Genomic DNA, 14,556 nt, shown 5'->3' with positions numbered 1-14,556 from the left:
TACCATTTTACTTCTGTACTCTTCAGGGTCATGTTGGTGTTCTGAAGCTACAAAGTAGATTTTTAAACACCTATCTTTGTCAGATGCAACTTTGACCCGGCAGAAGATATTCCTTTGGAAAAAATGATTTGAATTGGATTGGTGTAACTGTTGTTTCTAGAGGTGGTGACAGGCTTTCAGCTACTTGAATAGGGCAAGTCAGGATTCATGAAACATATACAACCTTTGAGCGTGTGTAAATTGGCATATCCAGAAAGGAGCAGTTTGTACTACTGACAAAAAACAGTTTCTCTCCACTTCTGGAAATATCCAGAGCTATGTAAAGCATACAACTGAGCTTTAATCTCATGAAGAAAGAGGTTTAAATGCAAAAAAGAAAACAAAAGCTTATTGTACTGGTGACATTCTCATTATATCGATTCCAAAAGAGTGCTTTAATTGAAAGGAGCTGAAAAAACACAATGGGATGTAAACCTAAATAACTACCAATATCATATTTCCCATCCTTGCATACCACCTACATTATAAAAATAAGCACAGCAGGACATATGACCGCGTGGCCTAATGGATAAGGCGTCTGACTTCGGATCAGAAGATTGAGGGTTCGAGTCCCTTCGTGGTTGGTTTTTCCCAATGGTCACACAACTCAGCTTTCCATTCAGAATGGAAGCAGGCTCTTCCAATACTCTTATAGCCATCATGTTCTCATTCCTAATTATTCATGAAGTGGAGTACATACTGCACAGTCATTTAGATTGCATCTTCAGCCTAAAATCTTGTCCATGTTAGTGGCATTAAGAAGTGCTTCTATGTACACGCACTGAATATGTAATAGGTTGCAGAATTTTGACTTGACAGAATGGGTTTTTAGCTTAAGGGTGTGTAGATGAAATGCAAGGTGTGTAAGTATGTGTTCATGGAGTGCTTCAAGTGTAAAATCTGTATGATTTGTGCAGTTAAAGTGCTAATTTTGCCTACGAGAAAGAAAAGTACTACAGAAGAATTATAAAGGATTGGCACATTGGCTGCCTTTGCTGATGACACAGTTGGCTAATTTGTAATGCATTGGTCTATTAAGTTGCAGAGTGTGGTTGAACTTGGTTAGGAGACTTGGTGCCTGTTTCTGTGTCCTGCTGAAGACAAGGGCGGCTTGATACCACTGTCAAAGCCCAGTTTATTGAGAAAAGCATCCAGGAAAGAAGAAGTGTTGAGTCGAAAGTGGTTCTCCTCCAATTTCTCTCCACTTGCTCGAAATGCAGAGCCTCCATTATAGCACAGAACAGAGAGTTAAAGTCGTGGATGGAATAGGATGAAAATGGGAAGTTTACTTATGGAGAGAACTGAGAAATGTCCTGTGTGCAGACGATTGAATACATTTAAATAATGCCTCTAGACTACATGTGTTTATTTGTGCCTCAGTGGCCTAATGGATAAGGCACTGGCCTCCTAAGCCAGGGATTGTGAGTTAGAGTCCCATCTGAGGTGAAAACCAATATCCACTCTTACTTTTCCAGAAAAATTTATATATTTATTACATGCTTCCGCTCAGAAGCTTATGAGGTATTAGGAACTTTGAAATGGTACCATTTTACTTCTGTACTCTTCAGGGTCATGTTGGTGTTCTGGAACTACAAAGTAGATTTTTAAACACCTATCTTTGTCAGATGCAACTTTGACCCGGCAGAAGATATTCCTTTGGAAAAAATGATTTGAGTTGGATTGGTGTAACTGTTGTTTCTAGAGGTGGTGACAGGCTTTCAGCTACTTGAATAGGGCAAGTCAGGATTCATGAAACATATACAACCTTTGAGTGTGTGTAAATTGGCATATCCAGAAAGCAGCAGTTTGTACTACTGTCAAAACAGTTTCTCTCCACGTCTGGAAATATCCAGAGCTATGTCAAGCATACAACTGAGCTTTAATCTCATGAAGAAAGAGGTTTAAATGCAAAAAAGAAAACAAAAGCTTATCGTACTGGTGACATTCTCATTATATCGATTCCAAAAGAGTGCTTTAATTGAAAGGAGCTGAAAAAACACAATGGGATGTAAACCTAAATAACTATCAATATCATATTTCCCATCCTTGCATACCACCTACATTATAAAAATAAGCACAGAAGGACATATGACCGAGTGGCCTAATGGATAAGGCGTCTGACTTCGGATCAGAAGATTGAGGGTTCGATCCCTTCGTGGTCGGTTTTTGCCAATGGTCACACAACTCAGCTTTCCATTCAGAATGGAAGCAGGCTCTTCCAATACTCTTATAGCCATCAAGTTCTCATTCCTAATTATTCATGAAGTGGAGTACATACTGCACAGTCATTTAGATTGCATCTTCAGCCTAAAATCTTGTCCATGTTAGTGGCATTAAGAAGTGCTTCTATGTACACGCACTGAATATGTAATAGGGTTGCAGAATTTTGACTTGACAGAATGGGTTTTTAGCTCAAGGGTGTGTAGATGAAATGCAAGGTGTGTAAGTATGTGTTCATGAAGTGCTTCAAGTGTAAAATCTGTATGATTTGTGCAGTTAAAGTGCTAATTATGCCTACGAGAAAGAAAAGTACTACAGAAGAATTATAAAGGATTGGCACATTGGCTGCCTTTGCTGATGACACAGTTGGCTAATTTGTAAAGCATTGGTCTATTAAGTTGCAGAGTGTGGTTGAACTTGGTTAGGAGACTTGGTGCCTGTTTCTGTGTCCTGCTGAAGACAAGGACGGCTTGATACCACTGTCAAAGCCCAGTTTATTGAGAAAAGCATCCAGGAAAGAAGAAGTGTTGAGTCGAAAGTGGTTCTCCTCCAATTTCTCTCCACTTGCTCGAAATGAAGAGCCTCCATTATAGCACAGAACAGAGTGTTAAAGTCGGGGATGGAAGAGGATGAAAATGGGAAGTTTACTTATGGAGAGAACTGAGAAATGTCCTGTGTGCAGACGATTGAATACATTTAAATAATGCCTCTAGACTGCATGTGTTTATCTGTGCCTCAGTGGCCTAATGGATAAGGCACTGGCCTCCTAAGCCAGGGATTGTGGGTTCAAGTCCCATCTGAGGTGAAAACCAATATCCACTCTTACTTTTCTAGAAAAATTTATATATTTATTACATGCTTCCGCTCAGAAGCTTATGAGGTATTAGGAACTTTGAAATGGTACCATTTTACTTCTGTACTCTTCAGGGTCATGTTGGTGTTCTGAAACTACAAAGTAGATTTTTAAACACCTATCTTTGTCAGATGCAACTTTGACCCGGCAGAAGATATTCCTTTGGAAAAAATGATTTGAATTGGATTGGTGTAACTGTTGTTTCTAGAGGTGGTGACAGGCTTTCAGCTACTTGAATAGGGCAAGTCAGGATTCATGAAACATATACAACCTTTGAGCATGTGTAAATTGGCATATCTAGAAAGGAGCAGTTTGTACTACTGTCAAAACAGTTTCTCTCCACTTCTGGAAATATCCAGAGCTATGTAAAGCATACAACTGAGCTTTAATCTCATGAAGAAAGAGGTTTAAATGCAAAAAAGAAAACAAAAGCTTATTGTACTGGTGACATTCTCATTATATCGATTCCAAAAGAGTGCTTTAATTGAAAGGAGCTGAAAAAACACAATGGGATGTAAACCTAAATAACTACCAATATCATATTTCCCATCCTTGCATACCACCTACATTATAAAAATAAGCACAGCAGGACATATGACCGCGTGGCCTAATGGATAAGGCGCCTGACTTCGGATCAGAAGATTGAGGGTTCGAGTCCCTTCGTGGTCGGTTTTTGCCAATGGTCACACAACTCAGCTTTCCATTCAGAATGGAAGCAGGCTCTTCCAATACTCTTATAGCCATCATATTCTCATTCCTAATTATTCATGAAGTGGAGTACATACTGCACAGTCATTTAGATTGCATCTTCAGCCTAAAATCTTGTCCATGTTAGTGGCATTAAGAAGTGCTTCTATGTACACGCACTGAATATGTAATAGGGTTGCAGAATTTTGACTTGACAGAATGGGTTTTTAGCTTAAGGGTGTGTAGATGAAATGCAAGGTGTGTGTTCATGGAGTGCTTCAAGTGTAAAATCTGTATGATTTGTGCAGTTAAAGTGCTAATTTTGCCTTCGAGAAAGAAAAGTACTACAGAAGAATTATAAAGGATTTGCACATTGGCTGCCTTTGCTGATGACACAGTTGGCTAATTTGTAAAGCATTGGTCTATTAAGTTGCAGAGTGTGGTTGAACTTGGTTAGGAGACTTGGTGCCTGTTTCTGTGTCCTGCTGAAGACAAGGACGGCTTGATACCACTGTCAAAGCCCAGTTTATTGAGAAAAGCATCCAGGAAAGAAGAAGTGTTGAGTCGAAAGTGGTTCTCCTCCCGTTTCTCTCCACTTGCTCGAAATGAAGAGCCTCCATTATAGCACAGAACAGAGTGTTAAAGTCGGGGATGGAAGAGGATGAAAATGGGAAGTTTACTCATGGAGAGAACTGAGAAATGTCCTGTGTGCAGACGATTGAATACATTTAAATAATGCCTCTAGACTGCATGTGTTTATCTGTTCCTCAGTGGCCTAATGGATAAGGCACTGGCCTCCTAAGCCAGGGATTGTGGGTTCGAGTCTCATTTGAGATGAAAACCAATATCCACTCTTACTTTTCCAGAAAAATTTATATATTTATTACATGCTTCCGCTCAGAAGCTTATGAGGTATTAGGAACTTTGAAATGGTACCATTTTACTTCTGTACTCTTCAGGGTCATGTTGGTGTTCTGAAACTACAAAGTAGATTTTTAAACACCTATCTTTGTCAGATGCAACTTTGACCCGGCAGAAGATATTCCTTTGGAAAAAATTATTTGAATTGGATTGGTGTAACTGTTGTTTCTAGAGGTGGTGACTAAGCATGGGCGGAAAATCCGTTTCGCTCACGGATTTTGCGGATTTTCGGTAAATTTGCAATCCGCGAGATTCGCGAATCTCCCGCAAAATCCGCAAATCCGCGAGCAGCGGATTTTGCTCGCACTGCTTGCACTGTTTCGTGAGTTCGCGGCTTCCCAGTACAACTTCGCGCCACGCGAATAAGTGCAAAATTGCAGAAATACGATCTTAGCAAAACTGAAACTACTTACCAGGTTCAAAAGTTCAGGCTCATCATTAGTAGCCATTTCCTGTAGTGCTTCCTGAGGGGCCCCTCCAGAGTTCAGTTGCCAGTTGCAACTATTATGTGACCCTGCTCTGAACCTCAGAATAGTTACACATATGCCACAAAGGTCCTGAATTACAGCTAAGGGAGACAAGCAGGAGCCAGGCTGGAAGTTCAAATCCATTAATCAGCCCCTAATTCATTATTGTCAGTTGGGGCAGGGCAGGTGTTGTAACTAATTTTGCAACAATGAAAGCACTTAGCAAGTGCGAAAGATCACTAATCAGGAAGCACTAAGGAAGCAGGTGCCAGCTAAAAAAATATTCTGTGACACATTAATCAGCCCCAAATTAATTCAGGTCACTTGAGGCAGGGAAGGTGTGCTTGCGTTGCCACAATAATGTACACTGACTGGACAACCAGAGGGTGCTGTGATGAAACAGAGGGTGGCATGGGTGGGCCAGAGGGTGGCATGAGTAGTCAGAGAGTGGCAGTGGTGACAGAGAGTGGCAGTGATGAAGAAGAGTGTCCCAAACAGGCTGGACATGTAGAAACAACAAGTTCGCGAAACTTGCGACCCGACAGGTAAGTTCGCAATTTGCGAAAGTGTACAAAACCCTCGCGAACTGGCAGAAACCCGCGCAAACACAAAAAAAAATCCGCAAATTCGCGAGAATTCGCGGATTTTGCGGATTGCGAGTTCGCAAATCCGCAAAATTCGCGAACGCGAGATTCGCAAAATTCGCCCATGCTTAGTGGTGACAGCCTTTCAGCTACTTGAATAGGGCAAGTTAGGATTCATGAAACATATACAACCTTTGAGCGTGTGTAAATTGGCATATCCAGAAAGGAGCAGTTTGTACTACTGTCAAAACAGTTTCTCTCCACTTCTGGAAATATCCAGAGCTATGTTAAGCATACAACTGAGCTTTAATCTCATGAAGAAAGAGGTTTAAATGCAAAAAAGAAAACAAACGCTTATAGTACTGGTGACATTCTCATTATATCGATTCCAAAAGAGTGCTTTAATTGAAAGGACCTGAAAAAAAACAATGGGATGTAAACCTAAATAACTATCAATATCATATTTCCCATCCTTGCATACCACCTACATTATAAAAATAAGCACAGCAGGACATATGACCGCGTGGCCTAATGGATAAGGCGTCTGACTTCGGCTCAGAAGATTGAGGGTTCGAGTCCTTTCGTGGTTGGTTTTTGCCAATGGTCACACAACTCAGCTTTCCATTCAGAATGGAAGCAGGCTCTTCCAATACTCTTATAGCCATCATGTTCTCATTCCTAATTATTCATGAAGTGGAGTACATACTGCACAGTCATTTAGATTGCATCTTCAGCCTAAAATCTTGTCCATGTTAGTGGCATTAAGATGTGCTTCTATGTACACGCACTGAATATGTAATAGGGTTGCAGAATTGTGACTTGACAGAATGGGTTTTTAGCTTAAGGGTGTGTAGATGAAATGCAAGGTGTGTGTTCATGGAGTGCTTCAAGTGTAAAATCTGTATGATTTGTGCAGTTAAAGTGCTAATTTTGCCTACGAGAAAGAAAAGTACTACAGAAGAATTATAAAGGATTGGCACATTGGCTGCCTTTGCTGATGACACAGTTGGCTAATTTGTAAAGCATTGGTCTATTAAGTTGCAGAGTGTGGTTGAACTTGGTTAGGAGACTTGGTGCCTGTTTCTGTGTCCTGCTGAAGACAAGGACGGCTTGATACCACTGTCAAAGCCCAGTTTATTGAGAAAAGCATCCAGGAAAGAAGAAGTGTTGAGTCGAAAGTGGTTCTCCTCCAATTTCTCTCCACTTGCTCGAAATGCAGAGCCTCCATTATAGCACAGAACAGAGTGTTAAAGTCGGGGATGGAAGAGGATGAAAATGGGAAGTTTACTTATGGAAGAACTGAGAAATGTCCTGTGTACAGACACCAGTGTTTGATGATTGAATACATTTAAATAATGCCTCTAGAATGCAGTGTTTATCTGTCCCTCAGTGGCCTAATGGATAAGGCACTGGCCTCTTAAGCCAGGGATTGTGGGTTTGAGTCCCATCTGAGAAAAAAACCAATATCCACTCTTACTTTTCCAGAACAATTTATATATTTATTACATGCTTCCGCTTAGAAGCTTATGAGGTATTAGGAACTTTGAAATGGTACCATTTTACTTCTGTACTCTTCAGGGTCATGTTGGTGTTCTGAAACTACAAAGTAGATTTTTAAACACCTATCTTTGTCAGATGCAACTTTGACCCGGCAGAAGATATTCCTTTGGAAAAAATGATTTGAATTGGATTGGTGTAACTGTTGTTTCTAGAGGTGGTGACAGGCTTTCAGCCACTTGAATAGGGCAAGTCAGGATTCATGAAACATATACAACCTTTGAGCGTGTGTAAATTGGCATATCCAGAAAGGAGCAGTTTGTACTACTGTCAAAACAGTTTCTCTCCACTTCTGGAAATATCCAGAGCTATGTAAAGCATACAACTGAGCTTTAATCTCATGAAGAAAGAGGTTTAAATGCAAAAAAGAAAACAAAAGCTTATAGTACTGGTGACATTCTCATTATATCGATTCCAAAAGAGTGCTTTAATTGAAAGGAGCTGAAAAACCACAATGGGATGTAAACCTAAATAACTATCAATATCATATTTCCCATCCTTGCATACCACCTACATTATAAAAATAAGCAAAGCAGGACATATGACCTCGTGGCCTAATGGATAAGGCGTCTGACTTCGGATCAGAAGATTGAGGGTTCGAGTCCCTTCGTGGTCGGTTTTTGCCAATGGTCACACAACTCAGCTTTCCATTCAGAATGGAAGCAGGCTCTTCCAATACTCTTATAGCCATCATGTTCTCATTCCTAATTATTCATGAAGTGGAGTACATACTGCACAGTCATTTAGATTGCATCTTCAGCCTAAAATCTTGTCCATGTTAGTTGCATTAAGAAGTGCTTCTATGTACACGCACTGAATATGTAATAGGGTTGCAGAATTTTGACTTGACAGAATGGGTTTTTAGCTCAAGGGTGTGTAGATGAAATGCAAGGTGTGTAAGTATGTGTTCATGAAGTGCTTCAAGTGTAAAATATGTATGATTTGTGCAGTTAAAGTGCTAATTTTGCCTACGAGAAAGAAAAGTACTACAGAAGAATTATAAAGGATTGGCACATTGGCTGCCTTTGCTGATGACACAGTTGGCTAATTTGTAAAGCATTGGTCTATTAAGTTGCAGAGTGTGGTTGAACTTGGTTAGGAGACTTGGTGCCTGTTTCTGTGTCCTGCTGAAGACAAGGACGGCTTGATACCACTGTCAAAGCCCAGTTTATTGAGAAAAGCATCCAGGAAAGAAGAAGTGTTGAGTCGAAAGTGGTTCTCCTCCAATTTCTCTCCACTTGCTCGAAATGAAGAGCCTCCATTATAGCACAGAACAGAGTGTTAAAGTCGGGGATGGAAGAGGATGAAAATGGGAAGTTTTCTTATGGAGAGAACTGAGAAATGTCCTGTGTGCAGACGATTGAATACATTTAAATAATGCCTCTAGACTGCATGTGTTTATCTGTGCCTCAGTGGCCTAATGGATAAGGCACTGGCCTCCATAAGCCAGGGATTGTGGGTTCGAGTCCCATCTGAGGTGAAAACCAATATCCACTCTTAATTTTTTAGAAAAATTTATATATTTATTACATGCTTCCGCTCAGAAGCTTATGAGGTATTAGGAACTTTGAAATGATACCATTTTACTTCTGTACTCTTCAGGGTCATGTTGGTGTTCTGAAGCTACAAAGTAGATTTTTAAACACCTATCTTTGTCAGATGCAACTTTGACCCGGCAGAAGATATTCCTTTGGAAAAAATGATTTGAATTGGATTGGTGTAGCTGTTGTTTCTAGAGGTGGTGACAGGCTTTCAGCTACTTGAATAGGGCAAGTCAGGATTCATGAAACATATACAACCTTTGAGCGTGTGTAAATTGGCATATGCAGAAAGGAGCAGTTTGTACTACTGTCAAAACAGTTTCTCTCCACTTCTGGAAATATCCAGAGCTATGTAAAGCATACAACTGAGCTTTAATCTCATGAAGAAAGAGGTTTAAATGCAAAAAAGAAAACAAAAGCTTATTGTACTGGTGACATTCTCATTACATCGATTCCAAAAGAGTGCTTTAATTGAAAGGAGCTGAAAAAACACAATGGGATGTAAACCTAAATAACTACCAATATCATATTTCCCATCCTTGCATACCACCTACATTATAAAAATAAGCACAGCAGGACATATGACCGCGTGGCCTAATGGATAAGGCGTCTGACTTCGGATCAGAAGATGGAGGGTTCGAGTCCCTTCGTGGTTGGTTTTTGCCAATGGTCACACAACTCAGCTTTCCATTCAGAATGGAAGCAGGCTCTTCCAATACTCTTATAGCCATCATGTTCTCATTCCTAATTATTCATGAAGTGGAGTACATACTGCACAGTCATTTAGATTGCATCTTCAGCCTAAAATCTTGTCCATGTTAGTGGCATTAAGAAGTGCTTCTATGTACACGCACTGAATATGTAATAGGTTGCAGAATTTTGACTTGACAGAATGGGTTTTTAGCTTAAGGGTGTGTAGATGAAATGCAAGGTGTGTAAGTATGTGTTCATGGAGTGCTTCAAGTGTAAAATCTGTATGATTTGTGCAGTTAAAGTGCTAATTTTGCCTACGAGAAAGAAAAGTACTACAGAAGAATTATAAAGGATTGGCACATTGGCTGCCTTTGTTGATGACACAGTTGGCTAATTTGTAATGCATTGGTCTATTAAGTTGCAGAGTGTGGTTGAACTTGGTTAGGAGACTTGGTGCCTGTTTCTGTGTCCTGCTGAAGACAAGGACGGCTTGATACCACTGTCAAAGCCCAGTTTATTGAGAAAAGCATCCAGGAAAGAAGAAGTGTTGAGTCGAAAGTGGTTCTCCTCCAATTTCTCTCCACTTGCTCGAAATGCAGAGCCTCCATTATAGCACAGAACAGAGTGTTAAAGTCGGGGATGGAAGAGGATGAAAATGGGAAGTTTACTTATGGAGAGAACTGAGAAATGTCCTGTGTGCAGACACCAGTGTTTGACGATTGAATACATTTAAATAATGCCTCTAGACTGCAGTGTTTATGTGTCCCTCAGTGGCCTAATGGATAAGGCACTGGCCTCCTAAACCAGGGATTGTGAGTTCGAGTCCCATCTGAGATGAAAACCTATACCCACTCTTACTTTTCCAGAAAAATTTATATATTTATTACATGCTTCCGCTCAGAAGCTTATGAGGTATTAGGAACTTTGAAATGGTACCATTTTACTTCTGTACTCTTCAGGGTCATGTTGGTGTTCTGAAACTACAAAGTAGATTTTTAAACACCTATCTTTGTCAGATGCAACTTTGACCCGGCAGAAGATATTCCTTTGGAAAAAATGATTTGAATTGGATTGGTGTAACTGTTGTTTCTAGAGGTGGTGACAGGCTTTCAGCTACTTGAATAGGGCAAGTCAGGATTCATGAAACATATACAACCTTTGAGCATGTGTAAATTGGCATATCCAGAAAGGAGCAGTTTGTACTACTGTCAAAACAGTTTCTCTCCACTTCTGGAAATATCCAGAGCTATGTAAAGCATACAACTGAGCTTTAATCTCATGAAGAAAGAGGTTTAAATGCAAAAAAGAAAACAAAAGCTTATTGTACTGGTGACATTCTCATTATATCGATTCCAAAAGAGTGCTTTAATTGAAAGGAGCTGAAAAAACACAATGGGATGTAAACCTAAATAACTACCAATATCATATTTCCCATCCTTGCATACCACCTACATTATAAAAATAAGCACAGCAGGACATATGACCGCGTGGCCTAATGGATAAGGCGTCTGACTTCGGATCAGAAGATTGAGGGTTCGAGTCCCTTCGTGGTCGGTTTTTGCCAATGGTCACACAACTCAGCTTTCCATTCAGAATGGAAGCAGGCCCTTCCAATACTCTTATAGCCATCATATTCTCATTCCTAATTATTCATGAAGTGGAGTACATACTGCACAGTCATTTAGATTGCATCTTCAGCCTAAAATCTTGTCCATGTTAGTGGCTTAAGAAGTGCTTCTATGTACACGCACTGAATATGTAATAGGGTTGCAGAATTTTGACTTGACAGAATGGGTTTTTAGCTTAAGGGTGTGTAGATGAAATGCAAGGTGTGTGTTCATGGAGTGCTTCAAGTGTAAAATCTGTATGATTTGTGCAGTTAAAGTGCTAATTTTGCCTACGAGAAAGAAAAGTACTACAGAAGAATTATAAAGGATTTGCACATTGTCTGCCTTTGCTGATGACACAGTTGGCTAATTTGTAAAGCATTGGTCTATTAAGTTGCAGAGTGTGGTTGAACTTGGTTAGGAGACTTGGTGCCTGTTTCTGTGTCCTGCTGAAGACAAGGACGGCTTGATACCACTGTCAAAGCCCAGTTTATTGAGAAAAGCATCCAGGAAAGAAGAAGTGTTGAGTCGAAAGTGGTTCTCCTCAAATTTCTCTCCACTTGCTCGAAATGCAGAGCCTCCATTATAGCACAGAACAGAGTGTTAAAGTCGGGGATGGAAGAGGATGAAAATGGGAAGTTTACTTATGGAAGAACTGAAAAATGTCCTGTGTACAGACACCAGTGTTTGATGATTGAATACATTTAAATAATGCCTCTAGAATGCAGTGTTTATCTGTCCCTCAGTGGCCTAATGGATAAGGCACTGGCCTCTTAAGCCAGGGATTGTGGGTTTGAGTCCCATCTGAGATGAAAACCAATATCCACTCTTACTTTTCCAGAACAATTTATATATTTATTACATGCTTCCGCTCAGAAGCTTATGAGGTATTAGGAACTTTGAAATGGTACCATTTTACTTCTGTACTCTTCAGGGTCATGTTGGTGTTCTGAAACTACAAAGTAGATTTTTAAACACCTATCTTTGTCAGATGCAACTTTGACCCGGCAGAAGATATTCCTTTGGAAAAAATGATTTGAATTGGATTGGTGTAACTGTTGTTTCTAGAGGTGGTGACAGGCTTTCAGCCACTTGAATAGGGCAAGTCAGGATTCATGAAACATATACAACCTTTGAGCGTGTGTAAATTGGCATATCCAGAAAGGAGCAGTTTGTACTACTGTCAAAACAGTTTCTCTCCACTTCTGGAAATATCCAGAGCTATGTAAAGCATACAACTGAGCTTTAATCTCATGAAGAAAGAGGTTTAAATGCAAAAAAGAAAACAAAAGCTTATAGTACTGGTGACATTCTCATTATATCGATTCCAAAAGAGTGCTTTAATTGAAAGGAGCTGAAAAAACACAATGGGATGTAAACCTAAATAACTATCAATATCATATTTCCCATCCTTGCATACCACCTACATTATAAAAATAAGCAAAGCAGGACATATGACCGCGTGGCCTAATGGATAAGGCGTCTGACTTCGGATCAGAAGATTGAGGGTTCGAGTCCCTCTGTGGTCGGTTTTTGCCAATGGTCACACAACTCAGCTTTCCATTCAGAATGGAAGCAGGCTCTTCCAATACTCTTATAGCCATCATGTTCTCATTCCTAATTATTCATGAAGTGGAGTACATACTGCACAGTCATTTAGATTGCATCTTCAGCCTAAAATCTTGTCCATGTTAGTGGCATTAAGAAGTGCTACTATGTACACGCACTGAATATGTAATAGGGTTGCAGAATTGTGACTTGACAGAATGGGTTTTTAGCTTAAGGGTGTGTAGATGAAATGCAAGGTGTGTGTTCATGGAGTGCTTCAAGTGTAAAATCTGTATGATTTGTGCAGTTAAAGTGCTAATTTTGCCTACGAGAAAGAAAAGTACTACAGAAGAATTATAAAGGATTTGCACATTGGCTGCCTTTGCTGATGACACAGTTGTCTAATTTGTAAAGCATTGGTCTATTAAGTTGCAGAGTGTGGTTGAACTTGGTTAGGAGACTTGGTGCCTGTTTCTGTGTCCTGCTGAAGACAAGGACGGCTTGATACCACTGTCAAAGCCCAGTTTATTGAGAAAAGCATCCAGGAAAGAAGAAGTGTTGAGTCGAAAGTGGTTCTCCTCCCATTTCTCTCCACTTGCTCGAAATGAAGAGCCTCCATTATAGCACAGAACAGAGTGTTAAAGTCGGGGATGGAAGAGGATGAAAATGGGAAGTTTACTTATGGAGAGAACTGAGAAATGTCCTGTGTGCAGACGATTGAATACATTTAAATAATGCCTCTAGACTGCATGTGTTTATCTGTTCCTCAGTGGCCTAATGGATAAGGCACTGGCCTCCTAAGCCAGGGATTGTGGGTTCGAGTCCCATCTGAGATGAAAACCAATATCCACTCTTACTTGTCCAGAAAAATTTATATATTTATTACATGCTTCCGCTCAGAAGCTTATGAGGTATTAGGAACTTTGAAATGGTACCATTTTACTTCTGTACTCTTCAGGGTCATGTTGGTGTTCTGAAACTACAAAGTAGATTTTTAAACACCTATCTTTGTCAGATGCAACTTTGACCCGGCAGAAGATATTCCTTTGGAAAAAATTATTTGAATTGGATTGGTGTAACTGTTGTTTCTAGAGGTGGTGACTAAGCATGGGCGGAAAATCCGTTTCGCTCGCGGATTTTGCGGATTTTCGGTAAATTCGCAATCCGCGAGATTCGCGAATCTCCCGCAAAATCCGCAAATCCGCGAGCAGCGGATTTTGCTCGCACTGCTTGCACTGTTCGCGTGAGTTCGCGGCTTCCCAGTACAACTTCGCGCCCCGCGAATAAGTGCAAAATTGCAGAAATACGATCTTAGCAAAACTGAAACTACTTACCAGGTTCAAAAGTTCAGGCTCATCATTAGTAGCCATTTCCTGTAGTGCTTCCTGAGGGGCCCCTCCAGAGTTCAGTTGCCAGTTGCAACTATTATGTGACCCTGCTCTGAACCTCAGAATAGTTAAACATATGCCACAAAGGTCCTGAATTACAGCTAAGGGAGACAAGCAGGAGCCAGGCTGGAAGTTCAAATCCATTAATCAGCCCCTAATTCATTATTGTCAGTTGGGGCAGGGCAGGTGTTGTAACTAATTTTGCAACAATGAAAGCACTTAGCAAGTGCGAAAGATCACTAATCAGGAAGCACTAAGAAAGCAGGTGCCAGCTAAAAAAATATTCTGTGACACATTAATCAGCCCCAAATTAATTCAGGTCACTTGAGGCAGGTAAGGTGTGCTTGCGTTGCCACAATAATGTACACTGACTGGACAACCAGAGGGTGCTGTGATGAAACAGAGGGTGGCATGGGTGGGCCAGAGGGTGGCATGAGTAGTCAGAGAGTGG

The 14,556-nt window shown here is 40.4% G+C and overlaps 8 non-coding genes across 8 annotated transcripts; all 8 read left to right on the top strand.

The window, feature by feature from the left end:
• The first annotated feature begins 550 nt into the window (after nt 1-550).
• On the top strand, nt 551-623 carry TRNAR-UCG (transfer RNA arginine (anticodon UCG)). The gene has a single exon. It is a non-coding gene; the product is annotated as a tRNA-Arg (tRNA).
• Nucleotides 624-2,991: 2,368 nt separating this feature from the next.
• On the top strand, nt 2,992-3,064 carry TRNAR-CCU (transfer RNA arginine (anticodon CCU)). The gene has a single exon. It is a non-coding gene; the product is annotated as a tRNA-Arg (tRNA).
• A 644-nt stretch (nt 3,065-3,708) lies between these two features.
• On the top strand, nt 3,709-3,781 carry TRNAR-UCG (transfer RNA arginine (anticodon UCG)). The gene has a single exon. It is a non-coding gene; the product is annotated as a tRNA-Arg (tRNA).
• Nucleotides 3,782-7,871: 4,090 nt separating this feature from the next.
• Nucleotides 7,872-7,944, top strand: TRNAR-UCG (transfer RNA arginine (anticodon UCG)). The gene has a single exon. It is a non-coding gene; the product is annotated as a tRNA-Arg (tRNA).
• Nucleotides 7,945-9,452: 1,508 nt separating this feature from the next.
• On the top strand, nt 9,453-9,525 carry TRNAR-UCG (transfer RNA arginine (anticodon UCG)). The gene has a single exon. It is a non-coding gene; the product is annotated as a tRNA-Arg (tRNA).
• A 1,518-nt stretch (nt 9,526-11,043) lies between these two features.
• TRNAR-UCG (transfer RNA arginine (anticodon UCG)) lies at nt 11,044-11,116 on the top strand. Its single transcript has one exon. It is a non-coding gene; the product is annotated as a tRNA-Arg (tRNA).
• A 1,509-nt stretch (nt 11,117-12,625) lies between these two features.
• On the top strand, nt 12,626-12,698 carry TRNAR-UCG (transfer RNA arginine (anticodon UCG)). The gene has a single exon. It is a non-coding gene; the product is annotated as a tRNA-Arg (tRNA).
• Nucleotides 12,699-13,480: 782 nt separating this feature from the next.
• TRNAR-CCU (transfer RNA arginine (anticodon CCU)) lies at nt 13,481-13,555 on the top strand. The gene has a single exon. It is a non-coding gene; the product is annotated as a tRNA-Arg (tRNA).
• Nucleotides 13,556-14,556: the final 1,001 nt, after the last annotated feature.

The sequence above is a fragment of the Lissotriton vulgaris genome, chromosome 5 (genome assembly GCF_964263255.1).
Source record: "Lissotriton vulgaris chromosome 5, aLisVul1.2, whole genome shotgun sequence".
Classification (NCBI taxonomy): Eukaryota; Metazoa; Chordata; class Amphibia; order Caudata; family Salamandridae; genus Lissotriton; species Lissotriton vulgaris.
This window is presented reverse-complemented; position numbering and strand designations above follow the sequence as displayed.